Consider the following 27,255-nt stretch of genomic DNA (forward strand, 5'->3'; position numbering starts at 1 on the left):
CCAATAACATCTTAGTGTTTTCATTGTTCTTTATTCATAAAATGCTTCCAGATACATTATTATTCTTTATGTTGTTATGTGACATTTTCTTCTATTACTTCTTTAAACCTCACTGTATTAAATATATTAATATTATTTTACTATGTCTAAAAATTTTATCTTATTCTAATGAATATTCTATAAAATTTTACTTTTATTATTGGAACATCAACAACTCAATTTCTAACTTATGTCTGATTGCAGTCTGTTAGAACCATTATCTATCCAACATTCTGTAATAACACGTCTCTGGGAATCCACTGACATCTTGACTCTGCTGCAGGTTCACTTGCAGAGTGCTTCTTGAAAAAAATATCTTTTGCACTGCAAATTTTATATCAGAAATTTTGGAGAGAAAATTAGAAAAAGATCAATGAGGGATTATTGCAATAATAAAATAAAATAGCAAATTCCTGTCATGCAAAAGAGAGCACTCTTTTATCTACTTTTCTACTGCAGTGTACATTAAGATATATATGGTAGGGAAAATGTTTCATATATTTATGATATCCATTTTTATGTCTATATAAGAATTCTGAGATTTACTTTAATTTCTATTTCCCGTAAAATAAAATGAATAAACTACAAACACAAGTTAAAATAGAATAGATTTTTAAGTCAATAAATTTTTGAATCATTAATAAAAATACCTACTACTAGAAACACCTAGATAATAAAGCTAGGTTGCCTTGAGCAGAGTTGTCCTTGATGATCAAGTACTAGAAAGAGCTTATTTGTTTGTTGCTCATGAATAACAAGTATATCTGGTGCTCAAATTAATCATGAAGAATATTTATTACATCTCTCATTTCTCCCTATCGTGATAAATTATCGCTATGCTGCTTTCTGCATTTTTGAAATGTTTTTCATGTTTGAATAATTATTTCATACAAAAAGATTGTGTTTAAAAGTCTACATTTAGTGCGACAATAAATGTTTTTGACAATCTAAGCATTTTAAAACCTTATACATGATTTAATACTGTATATACTATTTCCTAGATATTTAGTCTTGGCATGCATATAAAATAACCAAGAATTATTGCTCCCCCTGAGTACATTGATTCCAGTATTTCAGTTTTTTTTTTTTTTCAATTTTGTCTAGTGAATAAGCTTAATTCCATGGCATTGGAATTTTTAAAGAGAGGCCTAAGTGTTTATGGCTACGCCGTGGGTGTATTTTCTTTATTACTCAAAGTGAAAAAAAAAATTAACAGCAGTCTGTCATTGAGCCTCCAACATGCAAACCGGCTCAATACACTTAAAGCCCCGATGGAAGGCTGAATGTCTCCTGTGCAAACAGCCTCAGACATTTGACACCTAGGCACAGTCTAACCTTTTAAAGGGAAAGGTAAATGAGGTTCCATGGAATTAAGGTGATCCAAGACTGAACTTGTTTTGTATCTAACTCAGATCCTCGAATCCTTAGAGAGCTGGAGGCTATGTTTTGTTGTAAAAACGATGCCTGGAGACAAATGGTTAGGCTTTCCCACCCAGGGTATCTATCAAGGGCAAGTCCATGTGTGTTCTTTCTGACCCTGGATTATTCTTCTCCATGAAAAGACAAAGTGACTTCCTTGCAAGTTCTTATTCCCCTCATAATTCTGGATATTCTTTAAGGTGTACAAAAGTTCAAGAGTTTTTTTCTTTTTTTTAATCAATAATTATTGTCCCCTTGTTACCAATTTCGAGCCTGTGTTTTCATTTGGTTTTGAGTTTCACGCCTATAGAGCCTGCTTCCTGGAGCAAGAACATTACCCACTCACCCTTCCTTTTCTTTTTCAATTTCAGAAATGAAAAGGAGAACAAGGAATTGCCAAAAGCTGGTTCCGAGAGACCCTAGGCTTCTGTCAAAACCTAGTTTGGATGATCACCTAGAATATTTAACATTTTATTAATATCAATATGTGCATTCACTTGTAGCAAGATTTTGACTTGATTTCTAAGTCACTGACCTTCAATGAAGAATTGCAAAATAGAAGACTTCACAAATATTATCATTTAAGGCATCCTTACTTTAAACATTTTAAAGTTATTCTTATTTAATCCATCATACTCTCCATCATACTCTGACCTTTACCTTAGAAAAGGAAAATGTAAATCTCCCAGACAGCAGCGAACAAACTGTCATAAAAATGAAACTGTATTTTCTAATAGCTGTAGTTGTACAGTGCTGCTCTAACCCAAACTGTCACTTCAGTTGCTTCAGATTATTAATGGAAAATACTTATTTTCTAGCTTTGAACACACACATGCAAAAAAAAAAAAACCCTTAGTTTATGAATTGTTTAACTAGGATATCCATGTATTACTCATAGTTATAAAAGAAAACTGATGGTATAATTAGAAAAGCATAATTCAGGGAGGGTTTGGGGACTCTATGAAGCTGGTGAAGGGACAAGACAGAATACAAGGGTGCAGTCACCCATGAGAGACATCTGGTCACTCTTCTGTTTAGCAAAACTTGCTAGGGCAAGTGTAATAAAATTTCACCAGGAGAGAGGAGAGCACTAATCCATGTGTGAGGGTCAAAATAAGTCACTGTTTGGAAGCCAACATTAAAAGTCCTTCAATCTTTCAAGGACATAATGTATATTATTAACTACGGTCAACTTTCTGAAAAATAGATTGTTTTTTTTTTAAAATTGTTCCTCTTAACTATAATTGTATGTCATTTGACCGAAAATCTCCCCATCTCTGCCTACCACCTACACCCTCCAGGCTCAATGAAGAGCCATTTCATTCTGTGTTCTATGAGATCAACTATTATTTATTTATTTGGGGCTGAAGATTGAACTCAGGCCTATAGCATTGTAGGCAAGCACCTTACCACTGAGTTAAACCCCAGCCCTCAACTGGTTTTCAGATTTCACATAAAATAATACCCACTACAACAAGAGTAACTTTCTGAGATAATGCATTTGCTAATTAGCTGAATCCAACTATTGGCAATGTATATGAACTTGAAAACATGTTATACACAATAAATACATAGAATGATGTCATTTTTTCAAAAAGTTAAAATTAACTTTAAAAATTCCTTGATCTTGTTTTCTGCCTTCCTGTGAATTGAAATCATTTACTTTACCTCTCTGAATTTCCCTCAGCAGTTAGAAGAGAAAGGGGGACGTACTTGTAGATGATACTTGTGGACGGAACTCATGCTCAAGGGATCTATGCTAGTTTCTTTTTTACTAAAACACCTGACCAGAACCACCTGGAAGAGGAAATGTTTACTTTGACTTTACTATTTCAGAGGTCCAGGATCAGTAGAATTCAACCACTCTGGGACGAGGAGAAGGAGAGACATCATGGCAGATGGACACAGCATGATCTGGCTCATAAAATATGAAAAACTTTATCTCGTAGATCCCTAGAAGTTGAGAGAGGAGTGGTGGTTATTAGAGTCTAGGAAGAAGTAGGGGTGGGAAATTAAGAAATGCTGACCACTGGGTACTAAGCTATAGTTAAACCGGTGTAAGAAGTTCTGATTTGCTATTAAAAAAGGTGACTCTAGTTAGTGGAATACTTTAAAAAGTTGTAAGAAATTATTTCAGAAATTTTCACCATAAAAGATGAACTATTTTTATTAGATGCATATGCTCAGCCTGGTTTAAACTTTATTCAATGTATGCATGTGTTAAGGTTTGAATCTGTGATGTCCTCCAAAAGCTCATTTGTGAGACAATGCAAGCAGGTTCGGAAGAGAAATGATTGGTTTATGGCATTAACCTACTCAGTGAATTAATCCCTGGTGGGTTTAGCTGAGTAGTAACTGGAGGCAGGTGAGGTGTGGGTAGAGGAAGTGGTTCATTGGGGGTGTCGCTACAGGTTATATATTTTATATCTTGAGAGTGGAGACTCTGTTTCTTGATCATCATGTAAGCTGCTTCCCTCTGCTACTCTCTTCCACCATGATCTCCTGCCTTACCTCCAGCCCTGAGGGGTGGGGCCCGCCTTCTATGGAGTGAGACTTCTGCAACCATGAGCCCTTAAATACACTTTCCTTCCTGTAAAGTTTTCTACTAAGATCTTTTAGTACAGAAGAAGAAAAAAATGGCTAAAACAGCATGTAATAAAAATACCACATCACTCCACTAATATGTACAACTTTCTGTTCATCAAATAAGAGATCAATTTAATTAAGATTTTTTTTTACTAATTTATTTAAGATTAAGAAAAGATATTTAAATCACAGTGCCAAAATATATATATTAGGACAACTACAAATCATTTGGGAAAACAAAAATGTCTGTATATAAAAATAGGAAAAGACTTTACTGAAATATTTAAAGGAGTGGATCTAAAGATCTTCAAATTCATCAATAATTGGGTAAAGAAAATTGAACATATGACACCTTTTGTTTTTAAAAGTTGTTTGTGATTCTTAAATAAAATTGTTTGTGATTCTTAAATAAAATCTTCAAAATCAACTTTTATAAATCAAAGTAGATCAGGGGTTAGAATATTTTCAGAACCCAGAACCTCCAAGTTGACTCTTTCTAAGAGAAGTGGCTATTAACTTGGCTTTTATTATCATTTCATTGTTACGCTTCAAAAAGACACACATTGTAAGTGTTTCTGAAAAACGCCTTCGTTTTTTGCCTGCTTTGAAAATTCACAGGAACTTCTGTGCGTTACTTTGTGTCATACTTCTTTTGCTCAATATATATTTCTGAGAAACATCCCTATGGTTGAAAGTAGCTGTAATTCCTCTATTTTTGCTTCTCTGTAGTGTTCCATTTTTTACATAAATGTGGATTATTTTTCTAGTCTTCATAAACATTTGTTTTATCAGAAATGTTGAGTGCTTGGGAACAAAGCTTATAGGAAAATACATGTTTTGAGAAATGCATAAGTTCAGGAAAGAGATATGAATACTTATTTAATTTGGGACAATATTTTTTATGTCAGTATGATTAATTTGTGCTTCCTGAGATATAATGAAATAATATTTTTATGCATAAATTTAGTAAAATTACAAAGATTTAATAACATCAAATTATATCTATAATGTAAAACTTTAATTAATCAATTAATTTTTGGAATTAGAGATTGAACCCAGGGGCATTTTAACACTGAGTTACATCCCCAGCTTTTTTAAATTTTTATTTTGAGATGGTTTTCACTAAATTGCATAGAGTCTTGCTAAGTTGCTGAGGCTACCCTGGAACTTCAGGTCCTATCTCAGCCTCCTGAGTCTCTGGAATTACAGTCATGACCACCACACCCAGAGGTAAAACCATTTTAGATGTCAACTTTTAAAATGCATGAATTTTATATCTTCTGCATCTTACAAAGGAAATTTTCTTTGATTATCATCTGCCTAGAGAAATAGTAACATGTATCCATAAAATGTTATTTAAGAATGTTCATTGAATTTTTTATTTAAATACTCAAATCTTTGTAAATATCTTAGATATTCATCAACAGAGAGAGAGAGATCTAAATAAATTATGGCATATCCAAGGGCTAAAGGAATGATGTATATTAACATGTACTGAGTCACTAAAAAATACAAGGCACATTAAACTGAAAAAATAAAATTTCAGTATTGTGGGTAAAAATATACACAGTACATAATCCTTGATTACCAAGTAAGACTCTCATGCATTGGAGGGAGATCTTTTTCTTTAAATTATTTTTTTATTAATATATGACAGCAAAATACATTTCAATTCTTATTACACAGATAAAGCACAATTTTTCATATCTCTGTTTCATATCTCCCTTCCCTTCCCACCTCTCTGCCCTATATAGAGTTTGTCTATTCCTCCCTGCATTGGAAGGAGATCTTATGCTAGTTTAGGTAACAGTTTCAAGGACACAAGTGATGTAAAGGCACAGGCAGCTTGGGGTGTGATCCAGTCACACACAGGCTCCTCTGATCCCTTATTTCCATATTAGCTCTGTTTGGCCCAAGAAGTAGATGATGTTTCTAAGAAAATGTTCAACCTTCACTTACACAAGGGAGACACTTAAATCATGAAATATCACATTACATCTTCAAATACTCCAAGACTGCTTTCCCAATAAGTTTTTTGGGTTTTTTTTTTTTGTTTGTTTGTTTTGTTTTGTTTTTTAGGTGAGGTATTGGCGGGGCAGGCTACTTTTTAAAAAATATTCTGTAGGTAAGTAATTCCCTTCTGGGAAAAGAGTAGTTTACATGCTTGCAGGTCTGTCAGTACTGTTTCCAGAGAAATTGCCTTCTTTGTCTCTGGCATACTCTTATTAAAGGCAGTGAATGCAATACAGAACTATTGCTTACCCATGTGATGACACACATCTTCCTGTAAACTCAAAAATTCCTTTGGAAAATGTCTGGAAGCATACAAACCACAATAATGGCAACAGTTGTCTCGGGAAGAAACAGCACACAATAGAGTTATTTGTGCTTGCATTTTCCTCAGAATAACTCATTCCTATATTACTTCTATAAATAAAAAATATATTTAATATAATTTCCATGTGTGATGATAATATGACACATGTATAGGGTACTGGTCTTACTGTGATAGATACCTACAGTGTATTTGTAGTTGATAAAGTTCAGAAAATGCAGCTTGAAGACTGAGTCTGTTTTGCTGTCTAAGTGTATACAGCCTGCAAGCTGACAATGCTTTTACAATTTTGAATGGTTTAAAAAATCAACAGAAGAGTACATAAAATTATATGAAATTAACATATGTCCACGAATAAAGTTTTATTATATCATTGCCATATCCTTTTGTTTACATATTATCCATGACAACTTTTGTGCTAATACAGAGTTTAATAGTCATGATAGAAACTAATAGTTTCATGAAACATAAGCACAGTAATGCTCTTTGCAGAAAAAAAAAATTGCTGAATGCTGGTGAGTCATAATGAAGTTTAAACTAATTTTTAAATTAGTTCAACAAAAATTTATAGCACACACATACATACAGATGGGGTTGCAAGTATTTGAGTATTGGTTTTATTATTATTGCAATTTTTATGGGATTTTGAATTTTTAAAAAAGATACGCCTTGGGAAAATGTTTACAAAGGATAAATTGCTAGATAGCAGTCTCACTCATTACTGAAGTTTTGATGTTGATACAGTTACAAAATCCTATTCTATGAATAACTGTTTCTAGGGAATCATTTCTTGAAAAAGAAGGGTAAATAAAAATAAAATATAAAACAAAATAGGAATTGGAATAAAATGAAGAGAAGAGTACAATGTTGTAGAAGTTGTTTTTGTTTTGTTTTTTGGTAAAGAAGTACCTAAAATGATTTGGATAAAAAGGAAACCGTATATTATTCTGTATCTTCCAGATGAGTTGAAATCTGTTTCCTTTTAAAGTTATGTACGAAACCATTCTTGGAACTTCTTTGCGTCACTGAATTACGATGAATTTACCGTATAGACTCCTTTCATAATTTAGACTAAAATTTAATTCCTTTGAAGGTGATAATTATTACATACCTCTTGGGTTTGCATCCCCTCCAAATTGGGATTGTATTTGAAAATAATTATTGCTTTGAAAATTTGAGAAAGAGAGCTAAGGGAAACAGTTAACAAAAAAGTGAGTGAATTCTGTGTCTTATTAAAGTGTTTTAGAGACTAAAAAAAAAGGACAGAAAATGAGTGAAGATATAGGAGAATGCAGGTTTGAATATTAGTATTATTAGGCTGAAAATTTTCAGAAGGCAGGAAACAACTAGTTGAATCATTTTAACTAGTGGTCATTTGATTGCTATATGTATGACCCATTCCTTTGTTCACATTTTGGATAAAATGTGGAATATCACAATGGAATAAAGCCAGGAGAGAAACTTGAGGGAAATCAGTGTGCAGAGTGAGCTTAATTTATTTGACACAGTAAATTCAAGTAGGCCATTGAAAGAATGAGCAGGAAAAAATAAGCAATTTAACTGGATACAATGCAACTTTTTTTTTTCTTTTTGAAGTTTATCTGTTCAGGCACTACTTGAAAAAAAAAAAATCAGTTTCTACTCTTGCTTTTGTTTTTCTACCAAACTCTGATAAGTTTGTCTTCTGATGACCTTTCTAAGCTAATTTGTGTGTTAGAATGCTGTGGGCTAATGGATCTCAATGTTTTCTTGTGACCAATATTTTATTCCATCTACTAAGGAATAGAAACTTTTACCCTCAACCCAAGAAAGCTGTGAAATAAACTTCTGTTTATTTCCAATTGAAACTTATTTGATAAAATAGAAAGAGGAATTTTTATCAGATATGTTATTTATATTTTCATGACTCTCATTCAAGAATTCAAGAGTTTCCACACTTCTTTATACATTCAAAAGTTTTAAAGTTTTTTTCTTGAACATAAAATGCTACTCTAAATGCTTTTAATGCATTTTTATAATACTTTTGTTCTTATTCTCTGAGGATCTCTTGAGCCTTTTACTTCCTCTCAAAATGATCAAAGAAAGAATTAATTGACAAGCTAAGAAAAGTTAACACAAAGTAACACTGTATGTCTAAGTAACAGAGGTTACAATTACCATTTATTAAAATACTAGTTGTCCTCTACATTGTATTGTTGAAAATGTAGCCATGAAAGTTAACAGTTAGACAGTCTTTAGTGATTGAAAACAAAGCATCCATGATGATTAGGAACATACAATGAAGGGGGCTTTGTGGGAACACAGCACTTTCCAAAAATAATGATGGGTTCAAGTATGCATTCAGTAGCCTTGGTTAGTCTAACTTAGGAAATGACTAAGGCTTCAAATGTCTAATTCCAAGCTAGTCAAATGAAGCCTCTCCCTCCATGTTTGTATTCTGCACTGTTAACATACTTTGAGAATTAAGATGAAGTTTACACAAACAACAAAATCCTGTCCTTTCATTATTGAGAAAGGAGTTTGATGTAATGAGAGAAACAGGTTGTGGTTACCGATTTGTCTCTTAATGAATGTAAAACTTTATGCCTTTTCCTTTCAGTTTTGCTATTTTTTCTGTAACTAAGTCATCCAGTTAGTAATATTCTGTATGTTCTTATTAAATACTTTATTTTAGAGTGAATACCAACTCTTGTACTTCTTTTTTATAAGTAGTATAGTATAGATCTCAGCATAAAATAAAATTTTAATATGATCTTTGTGATTTATAATCCTAGGTGAGATTATGTTGTGGGTTTCCCTTTGTCTTAAATTATACTTAGTCAATTGTGTTTGCAACAGTTTATTTTTATCTTTCTTTTCTTCCTTTCACCTCCTGTCCATGTATGCTTCCTCCATAGACTGTCTCGACTGCAGTGACCCTACCACCCTTCTCCAGAAACCTGGGCTAGGCTGAGTTTCCCATAAGTTACCTTCCAAAAAGATCGATATTTCTGAAAACAAAATGTTAACTTAGATTATTATACTTTAAATTAAGAATCACAAATCATAAAAGGACCCTCAATGCTGTTAAGCTTCCTGCTATAATTCATAATGCATTCACTCTCACACTGTGTATGACAATATTCTACAAAGTGCCCACCTATATTTGCGTGAGCATGAGTGTGTGTACAGCAACATGCCCATCCAGGTCTATTTCTATACCTGTAAATTAATTTCTATTTCCATTTCTAAATTAGGAAAAATAAACAAAAAATGCATATTGATATATGTTATTCTGATCAAATATTACCGAAGTCTTACCTCATTCTTCTCTGTAACTTCTTCCTCCAAGACAGAGGCACATAAATCCTCTTGTACTCAATATACTCAGTGTAGTTAGGTATTGCTATTTTATTTTCTAGTTTCTACGATCTGTCAGACAGGATCCCTAAGAATCTAATAATGTCTGATATGTACTTAATACTCAAACAATATATATTAAATAAATACATGTATAAACATGATGGAATATCATGCAATATAATTCCTTTATAACATCATATCAAAGGAAAAACATTAATATGATAATTATAACATTAATATGCTCACTATTGATCAGTCTAATTTACTATTTCCCTAAATCTATAGTAAAGTCATTATCATTTGAAATTTTGGATTAGTTATCATTAAATAAATATATGGATCATACATTAGGTCGTTAATGTTTTCCATTTCTCAAGAAAAATACATGTGTTTGGTATTTTTAATGTGAAGTATTTTATTCTTTTTTTGTTATATAAGATCTTCTGAGAAGGGGAAAGGAAAGACAAAGTAATTATAGTAGAAATATTGAAGGGTTGTTATGAATTAAATTCCTCTAAGGCAGCAGTCATTCAAGGAACTCCATCATTATACATTGTGTGTCATTAAATAAAGTGCTTTATTGTTCAGTTACTCTTTTTTTGTTTTTGTTTTTTATAAGTGTATTATAATTATACATAAAAGTGTAATTCATTATGATATGTCCATATATGCACATGACATAGTTAGGCTAATTTCATAGAATGCTTCCTTTTTATTCCCTATAAAATAATTATACTATGGTCATTGGAATATTGTGTGCTACAGTCACATAGGATATTCTAATAATACTACTTGTGGAAAAAGTATTGAGGAGGTTTTAGGACCAAAGACTATTTGTTTAATCGTGTCAGAACTCATTTTAACACTATGAAAAAGCTATGTATTTGTTCAATTTTCACTCACAGCACAAAGCATTAGATAAAAGAAGATTTTCAGTAATAGCATTTCATTTTGAGTCTTACCAATCCTTTTAGTTTTGGTATAACAAAAAGGCTATTAGATTCTACTCTGTTGTGTTGAATTTTGATGATTTCTGACAGTCTTCACTGATATGCTCAAAGAAATGAGACTTGCCAGTCGAATAACGAAGATTTCATTAAATTTACCAGCAACAAAATAGCTCTTTCGTCTCTTAACTTTGTGATGTGTTGTCTTTTTCTAATCCTCCTCTCAAGATCCATTTAAAAAGCAATAAAATTTTTATTTTTGTGTGTTCAAAGGTTTCTCCATTATCAAGAGAATAGTCAATACTGAACTTTAGGATTATTACATTTATGGACAAAATAAACACAAAAATTATTATGGAAATTAATCAAATTCTGGTACTAATATGTAGTAAAAGTTGTAAAAATATTGTGCATGATATTTATAACATTTATACAAAAGATATAATATACTGTTTAAATTTTAACACAAAATAAATAGGACAGATGATATTATCATTTTTATCAGTCAGAAAAAGGCCTATAAATGTGAATATCTTTCTTCAAGCTGTAAGCCAGTGAGCCATAGAGATATTAATGATTCCAAATATTGCAAAATTCTCTTTTGAAATGATTCCCATCTTTGTCTTTATATCTCATTGTTTTAACAAGGGACTTTATGTTCTGTTGTATTTAATGGGTACTCTCTATCTACAGAGCATCATTGCAATAGTTTAAATTAAACATTTGAAGGGAGAGCGAAAAGACCTTTGCTGCCTGACAGTAGAAGGAGGAATATTTGGAAGCAATGTGTTGCCATTAAGTAGCTTAGTATGATCTTGCTTCCCGGAATCCTTGGGTGAAGACAGATGCTCTTAGAATCATGGAAGGAAGAAAATTTTCCTCATTTTCTGGAAATCAGGGTTATAGTAAGTGCTAAATATATATTTCAAAATAGAAAGAATGAAGGTATTGATAGAAACTGGGAACAATGTAATACATATAAAAACCAATATATCTAAAGTATTTTACTGTGAAAATGGCTTTCGGTTATCAAAACTCTAAAAGAAAAAACATGGAGGTATGTTTTTTATACAAGATACTCTGAGAAGCACACATAAAACCTGTATCTTTCCTGAAATAACAGCACATGGAGGGTTGGTATTTTTACTATTTCCTTTTTAGAAAAGAAGAATGGAAGACTCATCTTAGTATCATTGAAATGTGTCATATGAGTGAATTACCAGAGATGTTTTGTTTGTTTTATTATTAAGGATCAAGAGTAGACGCAGCATTGATTGTGCAAAGCTAGTACAGTAATGAAAAAAAATTACTGACCAAGGATTCTAAGAGTGGTTTTTCTTCTAGGCTAACAAAGAAGGATATAATATGTAAGCCAATGAAATTCAATAATTATATGAACAAGAAGATCAAAGATATAAATAATCCAATGGGAACTAAGGCTTATATTCAATTTAAGGATAGATGGAGACAAATTCACTCAATCTATAGGTATTTATTTTGGTGTCTCATTGAATAAATATCTATTCTGAAGGAGATCTTATTTTATTTCATTATCTCAAGGAAAAAAACTGTACTAAATCAAGGACCAACCAAAAGTGTTTTATTCATTTATTTTCATGTAAAACAGAGTGTCAAGTATAATGGGATGTTAGTTACACTGTACTTTTCTGAGTGCTATGTGAAAATGAGATTATTTTGTCATTGTAAATAAAATAAAATAAAGCAGAGATTCTCCACAACAGAATATGGTGTCTGTCTGTCTGTTTTTAGTTATTCCAAGGTTTCCTCAAAATACCAGGAATAACAGGAATGTAATGGAGTAGCAAAACAAAGAGCTAAGTAATCATATAAAATCTAGAATGCAGAATAAATTGGCTGAATCTTAAGAGCATGAGACCAGCAGAGTGGGGTTCAGGCCAAGGAGAAAATGAACACAAGGGAGAAATGGGAAGGGCCTACCTACAGTCAATAGAGTGCAATGAAAAATCAAAAATCAATACTCATCCCTTAGAGAAAAGGGCTTTACCCTGAAGTAAAACAGAGAGAAAATGAGGAGAAAGAGGAGACAAAGTTAGACATTAAAATGATCTAAAAGAGTAAAAGGTGAGCAAACAAGAGAAGGACAATTATTTTCATAAAACATAAAAACAACTTTAAGGAATATCATATCAAGTAGAAACAACACAAAATCAGGAAGAGATAAAGAGGATAAAAATGAGAGTAATTCTCATTTTCTCATGTATTCTACAGAAGAAAAATAAAATACACAGGTAAATTTTTTGAGCATGCAGTTAGAAAGGTAGGAAACTCATATTGACAATGAAATCTTTGACATTAACATACAGGAAAATAATCAACTGATTTAATTATTATGAAAGAAAGAACATGGTAGTCAAATAATGCTTTATTTACCCATATTGTGCATCATGTCTAATGAATGCAAAACATCATGAACACTCAGGAATTTGGGAAATACAGTCCTATGATGATTGAGAAATCTCCTAGTTACTTATCTTCAGACAACATATCATAAGGCTTGTAAATAAGTATTAAATATATTTAATTTTAGGGTTGAGATTATGTAATGGGGATAAAAGTGACAAAACTTACTAACTTCAAATGTGCCAAGAATGAACAAATAATGCAACTTACAACAAATAGGAAAAAAGGGGAAGATAAGGAAAGAAAAAAAATCATCCAAAATTTCAAGAATTCCTAAGTGCTGTTAAGAGGATAATCAGTAAAAATAAATGCTAGTCAAAAAGAAGGGAGGGGGGAAAAAGGAGACTGGAGAACATATCATTATCTTTAAAGAAATACCAGACATTGTTAAAATACAATAGAAGAGTGATATATGTTTCTATTATTCTAAAATAATGACCAGAATAAACATGAACATTTCTAAATCTGAAACAAATCTCTGTGTCAATCAGCTTTTCATTGTTCTGACTCAAATAATTGACACAAATAATATAAAGGAGAAAGGTTTATTTTGGCTCATACTTTCAGATGTTTTGGTCCATGGGAAGCCAGTTCATTGCTCTGAACCTGAGAGAGGCCCAACGTCATGGGGGAAGCGTGTGGTGGAGGAAAATTATTCAGCTCACAGAAGCCAGGAATCAAGGAGGGAGAGAGGGTGGGACAGAAGGAGCCAGGGACAAGACAGAGTCCCCAAGCTTATACCCCCCACTAACCTAACCTAGTCCCCACAACCATGCCCAAACTTCCTACAGCTTTCATTACCATCCAGCGGTTCATTCATATTCTTAGGCCATCAAATTTATTAACGATGAGACTAGAGCCCTCAGGATCCAATCATTTCCTAAAAGCCCCTGAATATTACTGCATTGTGAACCAAGCCTTCAACACATGAGACGTTAGAAGACATTCCAGATCCAAGCCATAACAATCCCCCCAAACAAACCACAATAACAACAAAAATGTGTAAATGTAGTGCAAAGTTTTATCTAAATAGTATATATAGCAAGATAAGCAGGACAGAACTGAAAATGAACACAGTAAGCATCTCAGAAACCAAAATGAGCTTAACTTACCATTAAATAAGTGTTTTGGGATCATATAATGAAATAGAATACAATACATTCTTGTGCAAAGAGACAGCATTCTGAAGTGTTTCAACATACAGCAAGATCAAAGAAATCTCTTTTCTGATGGCAAGAGTGTGAAGCTGTCATGACAATTATGCTGAAATAAGGTAGAATTTAGAACAAAATATATTAAAGCCTTCAGCCAACATTAAAATCTAGTGGATAGTAATAAAATATACCAAATTACAAATTTCCATAAGGCAAAATTGACAGAGATTGAAAGAATAAACTGACGTGTTAAAAATGGAGATTTTAACATAGCCTATTCATTGGAAAGTCATTGAAGAAATAAATAACCATAATCCTCAGATTTAAAAAAAAAATCATATTTCATGACAAAGATTCTCCTATAGGCCAAACTTTGTTAAGGCCCTATGAGCCATCTTCTCCACAAGATCTTTACCTGGGACACTGTTCTTGCCCAACTGTAGTAGACCACTTCAAGCAAGAACTCTGCTAAGTGAGTTTAAAAACAATCTTCTTGTCTTGACTTCTGATCATCCTGGTGTGTCTTCAAAGCAAATCCTGAGATACGGTTTAGTTAGGATTGCTATATTTCTGATGTCTCATCTTAGTAATTTCTTTATCCACTCATTCCTCATCCTGGTCCTTGGCCATGTGTTTCTTCTTGTCCTTATAGTCACAGTTGAGATTAATTCTGCACTAAAGCCTCTATTCCCATCTTAAAATAGCTTCTGATTAAAACCTGACTTTACCACTTTACTATCTGGATTTGGTTGTCTTTGACATTGCTCTTTGAAGACTCCATTTTAGTGAAAAACAATGAATGTAAGGTGACCAGATCAATGTCAATTACCCCAGTACAAACTGCAGATGATGATAACGAAGATGATGGTGACTTGGACAGCAATTGCAATGGACTGAATGATTATTTCTGCCCCAATATTATATATTGAAATCCCAACCTCCATATGATGGCATTTGGGTATAGGTTCTTGAGGAGGTGAGGAGGTCATGAGGGTGAGGCCTTCTTGGATAGGATGAGTTTTTTCATAAAAGGGACCCCAGACCACTTTCATTTCCTTTCTGTTATATGAGTATATGAGAAGGTGTCCTGTTGCAGCTCTGAAGAGATCAATCCCCCAAACCCGAGCATGCTGGTAATTTGAACTCAGCCTCCAGAACTATACAAAATAAATTTCTGTTTCTGATTGGCCATCCTGTCTGTGACCCTTTGTTATAGCTGTCGGAACCAATTAAGCAATAGTAGCAATGCTGAGAGAAAAAGTAAAGTCATTTGAGATATGCTTTGGGGAAAGAAATAACAGGACTATCCGTTATTTTAATGTTTAGAATGAGATAATTGAAAGAAGGTGATAAAAAAAAAAACCTCTGGTTCTAAGTCTGTAGGTAGAGAACAATCAAAGGTAAAGTAGCATTGTCAGAGTTATAAATATATATGAGGCTTTTTTCATATTTACTTTCAGTTGTAGGTGGACACAGTACCTTTATTTTATTTTTATGTGGTGCTGATGATCGAACCCAGTGCCTCACTCATGCTAGGCAAGTGCTCTACCACTGAGCCACAACCCCAGCCCCCATGTGAGCCTTTTTAGTCAATGATTTTGTTGTGTTGGTTTTAATCATCCAAGCAAGGGTTTAGATAGAAAAGAGAAATCAATACCAAACATCTCAAGAAAACAAACGTGTCAAAAGTTGAGCTGAGAATAAATAGCTGAAATGGCAAGAAAAAAAAATCCACATCAGTATAATTTTAAAGATACCTATAATGGAAAATGCTTTGAAGGGGAGGAAGTTGTCAATTATTTGAAATACTGCTGAGACTGGGAAATGTGAGTAGTACCCATGTAAAAGTTATTGATGGTCATTAAAAGAACACTTTCATTAGAATTATGGATGGGAAACTAGATTAGAATGAGATGAATAGGTCTTTAATTCTAAAATTATGGCAATATAAAAAAAAAACCTAAAAACTCTTATTAGAAACACAAGAAATGCAACATAAACTACAACAACTCTCCATTTAGAAACATACTAGAGGATTTCTCGTTCTGGCCATGAGTGAACAAGCCCACACAATGAAGAGGGCTATAAAAGCTCAGCAAAATATATCAGATAACTGCTGGAAGGCACAGGAGAACAGCCCACCATGCAGAGCACGAAGGGATTTATTGGGAAGAAGAAATAAACATACAAGATGAATTATATTCACCCAGATTTTTTTAAACATTTCCCAAATACTGATGTGAAGAAAGAGAGCATAAGACCCTTTGAGGAGATAGAGACAGAGCTTGGAGCATCCAATGTGTCTGGGATACTAGGGATACGTTTCCAAGAAGGAGGTGACCACAGAGATGGCCCCAGACCTTCATACCAGTGCTCTTTAATTGTGGTCAGCCTCCAAACTCTGCCTGCACAGAGTGACCCTTGAAGAATCCCAGCAGGAAGCACTGCACGGGAGATTGGAGTGCTAAGCTGGAATCCCACTGGTGCTTCAAGGAAGGAAAAGGCTGTGGCTCAAATATGTAAATTCTGGGTGTTTCTGAAACTAAATGTTATTGTTTAATTAACTACATGTAGAAGCTGGCCATGAATAGGTAGGGGTGAAAGTACACATATATCAAAGACAATGATTTACCTCTTTCTCCAGATTGAGACCAAATTGACAACCACAGTTTTCATCATATTCTATATATTCTGATTAACCCTGAATTTAGAAAGCGCCTCATTAGCCTGGTAAAGCATATATTTTGAAATTTTGTAATGAATATCTTTGACATGATGCAAAATATTAGAAGACCTCCTCAAATTTAAGAAAAAGGCAAGAAAGATGAACCATTAACTTCTTGAGACTGGTACAAGAATTTACCATCATGTGGCTAACTTAAAACAACACAGATGTATTCTCTTACAGTTCTGGAGGCCTGAAATCCATAATCAGTTTCACTGGGCCACAGTCATGGTTTGTGACTACACAGGGCCATAGCTGCTAGACACTTCAGGGCAGACTTGTTCAAGAAGCATACCAGTGCACTCAACCACAGAGGTACATCCCCAGACCTATTTTGTATTTTATTTAGACACAGGATTTCACTGAATTGCTTAGTGTCTTGCTTTTTGCTGGCTTTGAACTTGTGATCCTCCTGTCTCCGCTTCCTGAGCCCCTGGGATTCCAGGTGTGCGCCACAGCTCCTGGCTCTAAGATCTCAGTGGATCCGTTTCAATTTTTTTTTTCCAACATTGCTTCCTGGGTTGATCTTAGTTGCTTTCCTGTTGATATTGATTTTGAGAAAATAATGATTGACTAAGCTAAGAGAGAACAGAAGACAGAAAACAGGCAATTCTCAATGATAAAAATGGAATATTATGATTTGTGGACAGTGAATGAAAGTAAGCCATGCTGCTTGCGAAAAATCCCTCTAGATGTCAGATAAATTGTTGAAAATTAATGTATTAGCTACTTCCAAATTTTCTAACCTAAATAAATATGAATTACATAGGGATCACATTAAAGAAATAACTTTTGAACTCTGTTACTTATATATTTAATCTCCCATTTTTTGGTGAGGCATTTCACATAGTTTCAATGTGGTCATTAAATTTTAAATAAAGTTAAACAATAAATTAATATTCCTTCCCATAGTGTCTAAAATTCTATTGTAACCTCAGTTTTAATGATTCCAAAATGCTAAATTATAAAACAAAAAAGGAAAATGTGTGCTAGATTCAAATTAATGTAATATATTATAATATTATATGTGATAAGGATATTTAAAACCCAATCATAAAGATGAAAGGATGAGAGGACTTAACCCTAGAATACAATACTCGAAACCTCTCTAGGTTTCATTAAATATTAGTTCAGTAATTTGATTTTGTAGTTTGATATCTATAGACCACAGAGATATATAGGTTCAAGAACTATCTTGGTAAATAGAGATATACTACAATACAGTGACATCAGATGTTTTTACATATCTTCTATGACTGTTTAAATGTTATAATGGCAAATCTGAGTAATTATGACAGATATCCCATGGCCCACACAGTCTAAAACATTTTGAGGTTGATTCTTCACTGGAAGTTTGAGAAGCATTGTTCTGGGCTAGCTCAGATTCAATGTCATTTGGTGAAGCAATTTTGTTGGTCTGACCATGTTTGGTTTCCTTTTTAGTGACAATAATCATCACTGCCTCTAGACAGAAGATTCCAATTATTTTAGGGTTTCATTATTAGGAATGGTTCATTTAATTAAGCTATAGTTTTTACTTCAAGTATAATTAATTAGTGAAGGTATATTGCTTTTATGGGATATAATTACAGGCAGACAGGTTACTGCTTTGCAGCATGGTTATAATTTAGATGTTGTGGCTTTATAGAATTTAAAGATACAGTTTGTTTTTTATGGATTGTGTCTCACATTATGTAGTTCGTGTGATACCACTCTGGTATAGCCTGTTATTGGTGTTTACTCTTAATTTATTTTACACATGAAATTTGGAAAGGAGAGAATTCATGTTGATAAAGGTAAAATTCACACAAATATGCCAGATACATTGTCAGAGTAAACAAATGCATATATTAACTTAGTAAGTTATTTTGTCACTTGAGCAAACAACAAATTTTGCACACTTAACATCTGTATAAAATAAACCATTTTGTTATTCATGTTGTATTTCTGAATGACCTCTAGATATAGCTTACACTTTAACCTTACTTCTTTAAAACTTACCCTAAGTGGTCATTTAATTTTGTCAGCAAAAAATAATGCACTTAGGATGGCTTAGTGAATACATGTGAAGAACTCTGGGTCACAACAAACCTGAAATGTAGGGTCTCCATAGTTATTTTAGCATATTTGAATTGCATATCTAGGTGTGTTTATTATTGAAGCTTAGTAACTTGATTTGAAGAGTTTTATTCTTCTTCTATGTTTTGCTTGTTTGCACAAGTTGGTATATGATTAAATAGTAAAATTTATAGTACAAGAGATCTGGAGTAGGCGACAAACAGAGACATCCACATGAACTACACATGGATTTTAAAGCAGATTTACATGTTTTGAATTTGTTATTATTCTTTGTTTCCCATGGTAACAATGGGTTACAGCCATTTGCCCATATCTCTAGTGAAACAATACATAACAAGAGTAATGGGACTATTAACTAAAAAGGGAGGGGGCAGTATTCATAAGCCATGCTTGATTTTCAGTACCATGTAGATAGGTTCTTTATTTTTACAAATATCTTGGCTTTGTATAATAATTATTTAGGAATTTTTTTTTCTCATTGGAAATTTCTTGTTAGAGAACAACTTGATCTGAACATTTGTGAGCAAATTAACTTTATAATTAATTTGCTAAAACAAAGTTAAACACCTATTTCCCAGGTTGATAATTTATCAGATCGAAAATGAATACTAATTCTGAAGCATTCTATTGATTGCCCTTAGAATGTCTCTGTGTGTTTGTTCCATATCAGACAAACCAGAGGAATGTACCTATATACCAAAGGAGCATGACCATGGTCAGAGTGAGGGTGGGCTGTGGGGCTCTTCTACAGGAATCACTGCAACTTCAAGCAGCCCCTGAGCATGAGTTCTGCCAACAAAGTGTATGGGCTCTCCACTCTCAGGATGCTGACAGAATAGAACTTCTCGCCTTGCCTACAACTCGGAGATAATGAACACACAAACCATCAGAGCAATACCATTTCCATATATCAGTATTCTGTAAAAATAGGATAAGTTCTCACCAAACTATCAGTGGCCTGACTCCGCTCATTCCTATTTCATTCACTTCACATACCCATGGTGCTCATGCATATGGACAATAAAAAAATAATAATAATAAAATTAGCATCTCTAAAGTTTACCATCTGATGGCCCAGCCTAAAAGTGGCAAACATAACTTCAGGTTATATTTTATTTACCAGTCAAATAGTACCAATGTACTTGTAACTGAGGTTGGGAAACATATTAAAAACAACAACAATACAACTCAGCCAGATGCAGTGGTGCACACCTATAACCCCAGCTACTTGAGAGGCTGAGGCAGGAGGATCACAAATTCAAGGCCAGCCCCAGCAACTTTGCAAGGCCCTAAGCAACTTATTGAGACTCTGTTTCAAAATAAACAATGAAAAGGGCTGGGGATGTGGCTCAGTGGCTAAACCCTGCAGGTTTAATTCTTAGTACTTTAAGTTTCTTCCCAGATCACTACAACTTTTAGGGAAATAAGTCACCTGTAAATTTCCCTCTAAGACTAGCTATTTTTCATATGAAAAGAAAAATCATATAAAGTAAGTCAAGCACACTTTCAATTCATCTTTATTTTTAAAACAATTCTTGTTATTTTTTAAAATGTCCCAATTATTAGTTTTATCTTACATAAGAACCAAGTTTGAAGAATTATCAATCACAAAAGCCTTTTCCCCATTTATTACAAATTAGCAAGAAGAATTAAAGGTCAAAATTTTAGACAATCTTGGATCATTATTCTTAGCATTTCATATTGTGCATTATTTCATATTTTCTTTCATATTCCCAAAAATAGTACATGGTTGATAAACTTCTTCTTTTTTTTTTTTTTTTGTAACAGTGATTGAACCAGCAGAACTTAACTGGTGAGCCCAAATCCAAATCCTTTATTAAAAATCTTTATTTTGAAACAGTGTCTCTCTAAGTTGCTTAGAGCCTAACTAAGTTGCTTAGAGCCTAACAAAGTTGCTGAGCCTAACGAAGTTGCTGAGGCTGGCTTTGAACTGGTAATCCTCCTGTGGTAGCCTTCCAAGAAGCTGGGATTACAGGCATACACTCCTGCTCCTGGCCTACATAGTTGAGAAATTATTAATAAACACCTGTCACTATTTGAGCCATTAGCAGTTCTGGGGATGTGAGAACATAAGATGAATTTACAAAGCTGCAGAAAGGTGAGAAGATGATACGATGTCTCTGAAAACAACAGAGTGGCAACCTCTCAGCCTGGCCATAAATTATTCCAGATTTTTTAAAATCACTTTTAGAGAAGCAAAGAAGTTGATTTCTCAAGACCTTTTAAGGGGAAAAAATAGTTTGATATAAATGCCAACATCTCTCAGGAATGGGTATTTTAATAAGTGCTTCTCTTTGTTTGTTTGTTTGTTTCCCAATGCCAGGGACTGAACTCAGGGTCCTCTAAGAGCTCAGAGCTACATCCCCAGCCCTTTCTATTTTTGCTTTGAGACAGTGTCCCCTGCTCTGTTGATGAAGCTGGCCTTTAACTTGTGGAACTCTTCCCTTGGCCTCCTGGGAAGCGGGGACACCACCATGACCAGTTAAAGAAGTGACTTTAATGCAGTAGTGCTGCTTGTCTTTCCAACACAAGACATGGGGGGATGCTCTGTTCCTTGTGTTCATTCTGGCCCCAGAGTGGTTTCCATCTTGTTGCTCTCCATAGTTCTCATTTAGGGTTTTATTCTCATGATTGAAGTTATCTCAGCAATATTTCTTCATTCCAGCTAGAACAAACTATCTGAGGGGAAAACAAAACAAAACTAAACTAAAACTTAAAACAATCAGATTTGTCTTTACAGAACTTAACTGGAATTTATGTCCATGTTGCTTTCCTATTGCACTTGATCAAAATTAATCATTGTATAAGAATCTTTGAAGTGCAATTGTCTGCCCATCATCATCTGTATTTCAGAATACATACTAAAATGTATAAAAGAATTTATACTAAAAACAATTTGTGTCTCTAATACAAAAAGTCACTGAGTCATTTGATAGCACAGAAAAGCTTTTATTTTCTGCTGTGCTATCACCCTGGGAAGGTCTACATGGCATTCAGTAATAGTCAGGATATGAATAACATGAATAATGAGGTGCTTCGTGACAGAAGTGGAAAAGCATATAAGTTGAATGATTATTGCTTTATAATGTTCTTGGAAGAAAAATAGAAACTGGAGAAAAATCACATTTGATTGACATCAGTTACATAAATTTATTAAATTTCTGTCTCTGAATTATTTCTGAAAAATAGAATCAAATAGATACAAATCTTTACCTTTTTTGGCAAATCAATTTTTTAGTTTCATTCTTTCTTAATCAAGAATAGATAACAGGTTTGGTATTCTTTCCAAATTTCAACATTTATAAGTTTTTGAAATTCCATCTAGGAAGAGACATGGTTATACTTAAATTATGTTTGAATGAGGAGATAAGTGTGTGTGTGTGTGTGTGTGTGTGTGTGTGTGTGTGTGTGTGTGTGGGAGAGAAGAGAGAGAGAGAGAGAGAGAGAGAGAGAGAGAGAGAGAGAGAGAGAGAGAAGGAAGAAGAAGAAGAAGAAGAAGAAGAAGAAGAAGAAGAAGAAGAAGAAGAAGAAGAAGAAGTAGTTGTTGTTGTTAAAGTGGAGAGAATTCAGAATTTAAAATAAAAAAGGAAAAAGCACTTTCCCCTTAATTTTTCTATAATGCTAGCCACTCATATGCTCAGTTATATATAAAAAAAAGTCTGGTTTTCCTTCCTTAGTTCCACTTTCCTGAGACTTTAAATAGCCATCCATTAGAAAATGTCACTTCAACTATAGTTCCAATTTAATTTACCTGCTAAAGATATGCAGCACGGTTAATTAGAAACATATGATCTTAGAGCATGAAGGATTCTTTGAGATTGTATAATCCCATTCTCTCACTTAGGCTTGTGGAAATGGGTTTAGTAAACTTATTGAGGTCACAAAACTTCAAAAAAAAAAACACTCAGAAAATCTTTTTGATAAAATGCAAATAAATGTATAAATTCATCTGAAATATTAATTTGTTTATTTGTGAATATATGTATACAGAAATATTAAGTCTTTTAAAACTATCTTTCCTGTATGGAATATTGCTGGTAAATTTAGTGGCATTCAAAGCAATGGCTTTAAATATTTCAAGATTCTTTTTTATATAATAATATACTTTTTTACAAGTGTTAGGGGTCCGCCACAGTGGAAGTTATTAATTTTGAGACTGGACAAACCATGGATGTATGGGATTGCATCAAACTCTCAAAATGTACACTTGAAGAATAAAAAATATATTTTTGCCAAAAGGGCTCTTGACACCAGCGCCTCAAAGGACTGGCCTTTGCTATTGGTACAAATTCCATTGATTTATTATTAATATTTCAAAAGCCCAAATTTGTTGTTTTATAATAAATTTTGAAAATTGTTTGATGAAATAAAAAGTTAGCCCTCCTTTTCATAAAATTATACTACTTTTACAATCAGAGTTTGAAAGGAAACCTATCAATCTCCTGGAAGTTACAGTGAGCGCACTAATTTTGAAGATCCATAGACAGATGACGCTGGGGCTAAGGATGACCATGGCAAAAACAATATAAAAAAACAGTTACATTCCTAATTTATTACTTCATAGTAAAGTAGAGGCATTTTTGATTCCTACATATCAACTGTCACATTCACATGTAAACTTAAGCACACTGAGGTTCCGTAAGTTCCAATTCCCAGCTGTCATGTGAATGCTGCTGAGATTCCACATTCATTTATTAGCCTTGGATTTTCAAGTTAAAAGTTTTTATGAGACAATATGGAAAAAATGAAAGCATTATAACTGTCCTATCAGTTTGGAAAGAGCTCATCAGAATTCTCTGAAGCATATAATGAGGAAAATATATTCTGCTGCATTCTAACAAGTTAGTATTTAATAACATTAGTGTCTTTTTCTTTTAATTGAGATTTTACCCACATTCCAGAGTACTGGCTACAAAATCATGTATGCTATATGACATAAACAAAAACACCTTTAAATATTAAATAAATCTTCTATGTATGCATGTTTATCATTGCCCTGAAAATACATATGTGAATGTATACACATATGTACACAAGTGTTTACACACATGATTATATTCTCTGGTGATGATATTCTTACTTAAAAATATATGCAAACCTAGAGTGACTGTTAAATTAATCTTAGCTTAGCTGTAGATGATGTATATGAGCTAGAAAACATTGCTGAAGATCATTTCTCAGTCATTCCACAGAGACTTACTGAGCACCTCCTATGTGCTAGCACATTTCTAGAAGCTGTGGTCAAAGAAGTGAGTAAAACACTTGAAAAGCCTTGATTTCATGAGGCCCTCATTTTAGTACTATAAGAAAGAATAATTGCATCAGAAAGTATAAGTTCTTCTGTGTCACACAATGTTAGATTCCACGGAAAAACATGGAGCCAGGAAGGAGAAAAGGGAGTCCTGGAGATGGGAGTTGGATTCAAAGCAAAGTGGTTGCTGGGGTCTCACTGTCAGGCACAGTGGATACAATGACTGATAATGACAAAGGAGCAAGGAGCTTAGTGACAAGAGACACTTCAAGGAGTGGGAGCATCACCTGAGGCCTTGGGGTTGAGGTGCATGGGACACTCCTGAAAGGATGTCCTGGTGGTGGAGCGGAGATGAGGTCAGGTGCCCAAGGATGGGTAAGGTCACATAAAGCTTCTTAGGAAATGAGGACTTGGCCATTTTCTTTAGTAGACAAAGATGGTTGTAAGGAGAAAAGCAATACTCTCTTTAAAGATGGGGCAGCATCATTCATGACTACTGCTACAGGAAAATAGACAACAGGAAAGGAGGGAGATCGGTGAGGGAAATCCTGGGTAAACTGTTTCTGAATCTCTTCTAAATTTGTATGACTATGAGCTGAGTTTTTTCTCTGAAAATCACTTGTTTTAACCCTTAGAGACATAAGTTCAGATTTTTGCCTGAACAATTAAAGGAAGACTTTCGGGGTTACTTATTGAGTGTATTTGAGAGCAGCAAATTTGAGTTTAGAGGTGGAGTAAAATAAATATTTTTACAGTTAGCATGCCTAATTTAAATAGGTATTTAATTGTATGGCATATTTTAAATAAATTATTATTCTTATAAAAGAATGCCAGGGTATATTGATAATGTCACCTCTGACATAAATTAATATTAGAAAAAATACCTATTGACCACCAATTGTTGGCACAGTTTGGCAGTGAGGTAACTTTTGATTTTGTTTCAGTGCATTTCACAGGATTTTTAGAAAATAAATAAATTACATAAATTTTTAATCACCCATGATGCTATAAAAAGAAGTACATTTTTTAGTACTTATGCTATCAGTATATTTTGATTGAATCTACTGACAAAAAATTACATAGTAGGAATTTTTAAAATATCCTCAATGTGTACGTTGCTTGCATTTCTAATCGAGTTCCTTTTAAATATGATTCTCATTCCCATATTGATATAATTCAGAGACTACATTGGACACATTTTAATGAATAAGCAAATTAGTTCCAGTTATTTCAATATAAAATTCCTCTTTATGTAATGGCTGTCTCTAGAGATACAGGATAATTTGAATGTTTAATTTGGTGACTCAGTCCTATTTCATATTGTCTTATGAGTGTGTGAAAAAAAGAAATGCTACGATGTGTGTTCCAGAGAAAATTCATCATCTAATTACATTTGGGGGCATGATACCTCTTCAAAGCCTTGTTTTAGCATAAATATCATTCATTTTTAAAGGCTATGGTGCCTATGTGTTTATGTCTTTAAATTTTTTTTTAAAGTTTTGGCATTTACGTAAAATATAGAGACAATAGCAATAAGAAAACTTATTTATATTTCAGCATCCAAACAACTGTGTGATGACATTTTTTATTTTACTAAAAATAATACATTCACATTTGTCTGGGGAAAATTTACAATGTTTTAGTTAGAATACACCTTTAATTCCAGTGTCGTCATTTGAATTAAATGAGCACAAGTCCTGAGTTCTCTGCTCCATACATTGGACACATTTTAATGAATAAGCAAATTAGTTCCAGTTATTTCAATATAAAATTCCTTTTCTCCATGGACCTACACAGGAAAGGGTCAATCTTGTGTATTGGGAAATGAGGGTCAGGATACTGAGATCTGGAAGCAACATTTAGATAGTGTGCCACAGTCCAGAGGGATAATCCCCGAAGTTGGAGCCCTGAGTAGAGCATGGCTTTACTTTTATACATAACAAGTTTGGGGTACATAGTCAAGAGAGTTAGTGCAATTCTGTTGGAGTGTGCATTCTCATTCTTTATATGGGTACAAGCTTGTCAACAGTGTAGAGACTCTTAGCTCATACAGCTTTGGCGTTTTACTGCACCAAGCCTAGAGGGGGCTTGTTCTATTTTGTTTCCTGATTCTGCTACTGCAGTTATTTGTTTCAGGTACCTGTTAGCCACTGCTGCAAGCCTCTGTGGTTAAATGTCAGTAAGCAGAGCGGCTGTGTGTCAGCATGCAAAACCACAGCCTGTCAGCTCTTAAACTGCTGAAGTTCCCATCCAGTTCTACCACACTTGGAGAGCCCATCCCACCAGGACCTCCATTCAAAATGCTACCCCACCACTTCCCTGATTCCTACTCAACTATTCTGACTCCAGTAAAGACATAACACTTAATTTTCTTATAATGTAATTCAATATGATAGTGATTACCTCAAGTATTTGGGTACCATTTAATTGAATAGATATAGTAAAAGCACTTCCTAAAATAGAAAGCTCTGAACAACTGTTACATATACAGTGTGATTAAGCAATAATCATATGTAGTACTCTGCTTTTTAAATGTTTTGTCATGGAAACATGATACAAAGGAAATTTTTAAAGCATGCCATAACACCAGTGGTGATAGTATTGTTCCTCAGATAAGGACTAAATTGGGGTGTGTGGGCAGCCATGAGCCAGGAGCTCCCACAGTGGAGTCCCTTCTTTATCCTGCTGTCAACCTTGCAGTACCTCTGAGAATACTGAGTCCACTGAGCAAGTGCTTTTGAGCATGCAGTTTTATCATCACAATTTCACAATGAGTAAAGGGATAGACTTAAAAAAAATTGAAGAACATCACTGAGTATCATACTGAGGAAAATCTTCCATTCTATGAAGTATTTATAGCAATTCTTCATTTATGGAAGCACTGTTGTTTTATTATAAACTCCTGCTCCAGGTGC

Source organism: Urocitellus parryii, chromosome 10 (genome assembly GCF_045843805.1).
Source record: "Urocitellus parryii isolate mUroPar1 chromosome 10, mUroPar1.hap1, whole genome shotgun sequence".
Classification (NCBI taxonomy): domain Eukaryota; kingdom Metazoa; phylum Chordata; class Mammalia; order Rodentia; family Sciuridae; genus Urocitellus; species Urocitellus parryii.